The following is a 7,989-nucleotide window of genomic DNA, read 5'->3' as shown; positions in this document are numbered from 1 at the left end:
TAATCCAATATGGCCATTAAATATGTCATCACTTGTCCACGGGAAACTGTGGCTGGATATATCTGCAAGGCCTATGAAAGCATTCCATTAACCAAACCAAATCAAAGTCAGGCCTTCACATATAATGGTTGCTACAAGGCAAGAGACCATCTTACAAAAGGCAGCTGCACTTTTGACTTAGCAAGTGACTACACTGCTACACAGCTGAGCTACATGATAAAGGGGCAAGTGACAAGAAAATAACAGGTTTCATGTTCTGACTGTGAGAAAGAAATGAAGGAGAAAAGGAAAAATAGAGCAGTCTTCAAAGGGGTTGAGGGCAAGAATGGGAGACTTCTAAAAGGAGGAGGTGGGGCTACGGTAAGGGCAGAGAGAGAGACAGAGAGAGAGATCTGCCTGCCTCCACTTCGTCTCTTGCTCAAGTACGCAAGCTGCTGACAGCAACAGCCACACAGAGACGAGAGAGAGAGAGAGAGAGAGAGAGAGAGAGAGAGAGAGAGCGAGATCGGAGAACACACAGATCCGTCCTCTGTAGATCGCCTACACAGTGTCAGAAATAGAGCTGAGTTTAAGGCAAGTGCGTACAAAGCATCTACATGAGACCCTGGGCGGTGAGCTAATACACAATCTAAGAGAGGATACAGGTTGATTGACTAACGTCAAGACGGAAAACGAGAAGAAGAAAAAACGTGACGACAACAGAAAGCAAAGAAGAAAAAGAGGAAGAAAAGACAGAGATGTAGACTGAAATGGCCCATCTATTAACGGTAGGGAAGTTTATCATTTTCTCCCAGACTGAAATATTTACACGTTGCATTTGAACGTGCACTGCAGATGCGTCTCTAGAGGTGTTGACACAAGAAAGGGCAGAAAATGATTCCAGCAGAGAACAACCTGTCAGGAATCAACCTAAGCAGGTAATTCTTCGGTATTTAAGAATTAATCGAGTGGTGTTGTGTCACAAGACCAGGTGTCGATAGTTTGAAATGCGGCTCAAGTTGTGCGTTGAACTGACAGGTTGAGACTTTTCCACGCTGCATGGCAGTTATGGTCAGCATGCAGAGCACATCGGGATAGAGTAGCACTGACTCACACATTAGCTTGGCCGAGGAGAGAGAGAGAGAGAGAGAGAGAGAGAGAGAGAGTCTCTCTCTCTCTCTCTGTGTGTGTGTGTGTGTAAGAGAGAGAAAGAGAGAGAGATCCTTCATGTCGCATTGAAATTCCACAGCCAGAGCTTTGCGAAAATAAGGATAACGCAGTGTGCGTGCGCGTTTGTGAATGTGGGGGCATGCATCTGTCATTTCATTGAAGTGATCAGCATCCAGAAACTCTCCCTCCCTCTCTTCCTCTCTCCTCCTCTTCCTCCTCCCTGCTGTTGCTATCCGTGGCCGTGCCGCTGTCGCAGTTGAATTTGCAGAAGCTAGCGTGCGCGCGCTGCTTCTCCACAGCGAGCCTATTGTTGTTGTCCTCCTCCACACTCTTTCCTCTGAGGGGTGTCAGCTAACGGTGCTAATCCTTCTCTGCCTCTTCATGTGTGGGGAGGAAGCGTGCGCGTGTGGGTGTCATCCTGGAAGACTGGACCAACACACGTGAGAGTGCTGGCAGGTGTCCGGTGCATTATGCGGCTCCGAGAGAGAGAGAGAGAGAGAGAGAGAGTGTGTGTGTCCAATGAGGACATATTGGGTGTGATAAATTCATTAGATGATGCTCATATGTATTTTGCGAGAATGCCTATGTGGTTGCTGCTTGTTTGTGGATAAATATAGAGCGAATGAAATGCACACATTATTTTAAAGCTAAGCTTAAAAGCAGACTGCAACCTGTTTTACTCTACAAAAGAGAAATGGAGCCAAAAAAGTTGGAAAGGAGGGTGTGAAAAATAAAAGGACTGAGGGAAGTAAAAGGAAAGTAGTTTCAGTTACAGAGGCAAGTTCGCTACATGCTTTAAAAAGATGATATAAATGTCCAATTAATTGTGCAATCTGAGACCAGGAATGTGCATTTTATATATATATATATATATATATATATATATATATATATATATATATATATATATATATATATATAAAAATTATACATTTATATATTATAGACTAATATTTCCGTCTCCTAAAAATACACATTTCCCTGTGACCCCCAAAATAAATAAATAAATAAATAAAATAGTCCTAAATGAGTTTTGGACATGGGATGTTGATGACAGTGAATCACAATCCAATTTGCGATGAAAAATATTCTGACAGCTCATAAAAATGCACCCAGACATCAATGAATAAATTCTTAATAAGTCGTACCAAGAAATTAAACACATGACTTGTCCTGACAACTAGACTGGAAAGATAATTGCATAGTTTGTTTATCGCAATGTTGATTAGCCCTCAGTGCTGTGTATGGGCATGATTACTGAATGCAAATATACACGTTTTCTTGCATGAGGGAGCACTATGGTCTCTAACAGTGCATCGCTGTAAACATTATTATCTTTACAGTTCCTCATCATTTAGTGGCTTATATAGTTCCTAACTACTCAAGATGTCCTTTTTACGAGGCAAACTTAACCCCAACCAATAGAGAGTATTTACCTACAACAATAAATTTTAATGCATAATTTTATTCAATAAATTATGCCATGACCCTTGATTTGCTCCTAATTAATGATTTAGCTAGACTGACAGTCCCAATGTGCTCTATATGCAGCAGATAGTAAATTATGTATTTTTTTTTTGTTCAAGTTCTTTTGCTTTGTTCTGAAAACTAATTTGTTAAACTCATATCCACATTGAATCCTCAGATGTCTTGATTTCATAATGCTCACATCTGTTGTTCTCTAAATCAACCTATAACATCTCATCTAGATCCAAACGCAATCTAAATGAGATGCAATTTATTTGAGCTCAGCTCATACTCTCTGTCTCCACCAGAGAGAGAGAAAAAAAGTGGATCCAAACAGTGACTCTAAAGCTAAATAATGTACAAGTAGCAAGAAAAAAGTGAGAGTTGCCTATTAAAATACCAATGACTCACATGAGCTATGATTCATTCAATTAGTCTCAAACTCACGAGTAACTGATTTGAATAAAGCTGGTTTATTGAATCGTTTCGAGTGGTTCCATCTTGAGTTACTGACTGGCCAATAAAAGGTGCTTTGATAAATAAATATATATTTAACACAAAGAAGCTATCAATCCATTTATTGATCTATTTTTCTATCTATACACATATGATCATATACAAAAGATATGATTCTAAAGAAAATGTTCAGTTACTCTTTGAGAACAAACACTAATCACAAACACTCCTACTTGACATGTTCCCTACTGATTCCCCCTAGAGAATAACACACTTGACCACTGCTGTCCGCTCTTGATTTCCTTTTAAACAGTCCATTCCGATGTTTTTCCAAAGGTGACAGCAGCATAAGTCCAGACCTACAGAACACTATCAACAACCACGTCACGTTGAGCATAAGACAAAAACCCACCCACCGAAGGGCGAAACGCTGCCACGGCTCTAAAAATAAAAACACTGGGGGCTGACTGTACAGCTGCAAACAATTACTAAGGGTTGCCTTGCAAATACAAATACAATGCTTTAGCTCCTCTGCCTGCTATCCCACTGCGCTGTGCTGGCTTTGAGGCTTGTGTGGTCTTTTAGCAGGAGTTTTGTGTTCTTGTAGGTCTTTTAATGTCTTCATCCTGCAGGTAAGTGTGAGCTTGTTTGTCATAAACATCTGTTAAATCCTCCTCGTGTTAGCATCGCTAATGAGGCGAAGGGTGTGACAGAACAGATGCCTCTGAGTGTGAGAAAGAGATACAGAGGCGAGACTGTGGAAGGAAGTGAGAGAATGAAAGGGTGAGTGATGGGAGAAAATTTATGCAGCGCATCCCTCCGTACCCCTACAGATGAGTCTTCAGCGAGGGCAGATGTTCCTATCATTAGGAAGTTGAGACAGGCTAGGTGCTGCTTAGCAGATATATCTGCTGTTGCAAAGACATGCCCATTTGACTATAATGGCAGGGTCGATTAAGTTTATTGATCTGCCACCAAAGAAACCGTCTTGTGCTATTTACCACATGCAAATGGCTCTCGTTCCATATGGTTGACAAAGACACGCAAGAGCCTCAAACCAAATTAAGACTTGTGCGTGTGAGGTCTTGTTTAATTTATCATTATTCCACGAATGTCCCTGCCGTCTAGCTGCTGTAATCCCCATTTCATTATCATGGATTGGCCTGTGAACAATTTAAGATAATCCCTGTTAAACTGGCCTTAATAAAAATGTATAGCAACAAAAAGCAATGGAATTGATGTTGAGTCTTCTTAAAAGAAATATAAAGTTTATATGTGGTATACAATGACATTATGGGATTTTTCTTTTCCCAGGGTTGGGAATGAAGTGCTTTTCTGTAAAAAAGTTTTTGAAATAATGCCGAAAATGTATGATTTTTATAATTTTCCTTATGGTAACTGAATGTCAAAAATATTCATATATATGGAAGAAAAAAAATAGTATTTTAGTTTTGTGTTTTTGTGTAAATAAATGCAGGTTTGGACAGACCAAACAGACATCTTTCCAAAACCTTTATTTTAAAAACCTTTTAAACAATAGTTTAGTCTACATATTTATTATTATAGTATTAATTGGTAGTTTCATATTTAGATTTTGTTTAGTTTGGATTAAATTCTGGGAGAGGAAAGAAAAAAAATTATGGAATGATTAAGTGATCAGAATAGGTTTTTCTGTATGATTCCCAATCATAATGACATGCACATAACGTCTGTCCACATAATTGTAAATATTAATTAAATTTTTTTTTTTTATCTGCATAATCTCACGGCATCCTACATTAATTTTAAGCTACACCTCTGCATTCTTCTTCCCTATTCTCTCTATCTAAAAAGCAGGCTTGGCTAGGTCATCCATGGGCAAGGGCTCACTCCTGACTGCTGGGAAACTGCAGTATAGCAGAAGAGCCACATGAATATGTGCGTATGTGCACAAATGTGAGCAAGCATATGCGTAATAGGGTCAAAAGGGCTGCTGGACTCACCTCTTGTTCTCGCTGAAGAGGGCAGATGAACTCAGGGCAGAAAAGTTCACAGACATCTGTCTCAAAGAAAAAGAAAAAATTGCACTGTCACAACACGGACCATCACCGCACACGCTCCCAGACTGCTCTGTCTGTGCACTGCATTTCTGTAAGCACATATACAAACAAATCAGTGAAAGGAGCTAAAACAAAAGTCAACTAAATCAAAGTGAAAGCCAGGACCAGGATGTGATGTCTCTTTTGTGTAGCTCATATGAATTCATGGCCTTACAGGCACCCTACATAAAGACAAATAAGAGCAAGTATGTTGTGCATCATATCTGCATAGGCATACAGGACAGCACTGCTGTCAGAAATGAATATGTTTTGTGCTGAGAGTGGTACAGATACGTCTGAAGGAGGAGGTGAAGACAGAGCACTGCTCACAAGCCTCAAGGGCATATCTGTGAATAAGCAAACACATCAGTCTGCCATCTTGCAGTGTGATGATGAACGCAAACAGTGACAGTAAAACAAACCGAAGAGATTTATCAAACAGTCGGCCATTAACATTTCATTTTGTAGCTCAACAAATTGTTTTTTTTTTTTACACTGTAGACTGTAGTAGAGCAAAACCTCAGGTCAGTTAAACTATTCTTCATCCGTTTTTTTTTTTTTTTTACACCTGCAATGAAAAATATTTTATTGTCATTTAATATCGCTCTTTTGATGTATTTTGAATAATAATGTATGGTTTTAATACACATTTTTTTATTAGGAGTATAAATCATTTTTTGAAGGAAATTGAAAACCCATTACTCTGACTTAAAAAGCATGAATGTCATTTTAGAGAAAGAACAAAATAAGAAAAACCACAAAATACCAATGGCACATCACTCTGGTTGAATAACTTTGATTTTGACAATGAGTTTGTAATCTTATCCTGTACTGCAGCAAGCTATAAAGATTTTGAGCTGTTCTGTGGGAAATTGTTTACTCTCACTGCTGATTGAATAAAGAATTTTTTTTTTTACTTTTTTTTACTTTAAATAAAGAAATTAGTGTCTTTCTTAATGACAAAGTCAAAAGAACGTGCTTCAATAACCACATTGTGCATACTTTCCCCAAATTCTTAAATGTATCCTTTGCTCGCCTATAGCAATAGAACAGTTCATTAAAAAAGCCCTGCCGCTAGAAAAAAAAAAATACAAAAATAGTCTGCTTTGTCTTGCAGAATTTCTTCCTGTCTTCTCAAGAGAGCTCGGTTATGAATACTAGGGAATATTTTCTCATTAATTGCTCTCACAGGCAGCTTATCCGGGGTCATCGCTGCATTTTTGACTCAGTCCAATTAATACTAATCACAGCATCAGACTGGCTGAGCAAGAAGATTGCACTGTCAGAGCAACTGATCTTGGAAATTCATCAACAAAAGAAAGAAAAAGACAAAAGTGGGTCTCTGAGTGGATATGGCAACCTGCTTTTATTTTTTGGCCTTCAGCTTTCAAAATGTTTGGACAATTTGTCATTAACATTCATTAAGGTGCCGGTTCCAGAAACAAACCAGGACTTAAATGAACAGATGGACTTTTCCTTGTAGAATGGCCTAACATGGACGAGTAAGACAGACTGGCTGCTGTCTGCTCCAACGGCTCAAGGCATTTGTGAGATATCAGAAGGTATGCAGCTGAATTATTTATTAGGTACCCCAGTATATTAAATTAAAAGGAAGTGACTTATAAACAGAGGACGACATGATAGCAGATCAAGGCTTATGCAAAGCAGAGCTCAAGACAATGATTTTTTTGTCTTCTGCTGGCTCCTTCAGACATGGTGAGGTCTACTTGCCATGCAAATATATTTACTAACCCAAGAAAAATGCTGCCGTTTATGGAATTTAGTGGAAATAAACAAACAAATCAATAAAGTTTTTTTTTTACATGATTTAGTGACATACTCTATGCAAATCATCAAAGTTTTCAAGACGTTAAAACAACGCGTCAACGCAGCAAGCAACACATCCTGTAAGTGGCCTGAAACCATCACACACCATCAGGCCATCCTTTAATTGCTGAGCAAAAGGCAGTGACGGCTTCCATAGAGAGCATATTTCTTAACATCCACTGGTGAACAGACATGCATATATTTGCATCCTTTCATGGCATGTAGTCATTTAAAAATTCAGCAATTATATATATATATATATATATATAAAAGCATAAAACAGTTTACTTGTACAGACGTATCCTAAATAAAAGCATGCATATATATTTGCAGGTTGCATAGTAATGAAAATATTCATACATGGCATGTTGCCATGTGCATGACTATCCAGAGCTGCTATTTTAGTCCACGTCTTACTCAAGCACAACGTTCACATCCCCTCCTTTTTTTGAGCCAAAGGGGAAAACATGCATGTTTATTACCACCTTCAGACGTGCCCTCGCCCAGCCACAGAAATGCAATTATTCCCACAAGGCAATGCCATTTAAGTCATAATGGTCACACTGATATCCATAAATAGGACGGCCAGTCTTACTTCGGAATGCTGAGTTTTCCATTACTGCGTTAGTCACGTTTCAAAGTTGCCATGCGTATTCTAATATCAGAATTTGAAGGGTTTTTTTTTTCACCCCTCGCCACCACCCTGCTTCTCTTAATTTCCTGATAAGAAACATAATTGTAGTATTTACTATAAATATCTTCATAGTAGGTGACATTTAGCAGGAAAATTACTGCAAAATACTCTGAAAGTGAACATTTTGCCAAATGTAGAAGTGAAATGTTGTGACATTTACATAAGAAACTCATCTTAACATATACCAGCTGATCTTACAGTGTCTTTAAATTGACAAAAAAGCCCACCACCTGCCTCCAGATATTATTATATAAAACGATAACACTCTGTAACCAATCAGACTGTAACTGAATATTAATTCTAAAACTGCTTTTGCCA

General features: G+C 38.5%; 1 protein-coding gene across 1 annotated transcript in view; it reads left to right on the top strand.

Annotated features, from left to right (window-relative positions):
* The first annotated feature begins 465 nt into the window (after window positions 1-465).
* Window positions 466-7,989, top strand: part of LOC127967884 (leucine-rich repeat neuronal protein 2-like) — a 39,383-nt gene continuing 31,859 nt past the window's right edge. Inside the window, exon 1 of the mRNA XM_052568641.1 lies at window positions 466-767. The gene's annotated coding sequence lies outside the window, so the exon portion shown is untranslated. The remainder of the gene's footprint in view (window positions 768-7,989) is intronic.

This window comes from Carassius gibelio, chromosome B11 (genome assembly GCF_023724105.1).
Source record: "Carassius gibelio isolate Cgi1373 ecotype wild population from Czech Republic chromosome B11, carGib1.2-hapl.c, whole genome shotgun sequence".
Taxonomy (NCBI): domain Eukaryota; kingdom Metazoa; phylum Chordata; class Actinopteri; order Cypriniformes; family Cyprinidae; genus Carassius; species Carassius gibelio.
This window is presented reverse-complemented; position numbering and strand designations above follow the sequence as displayed.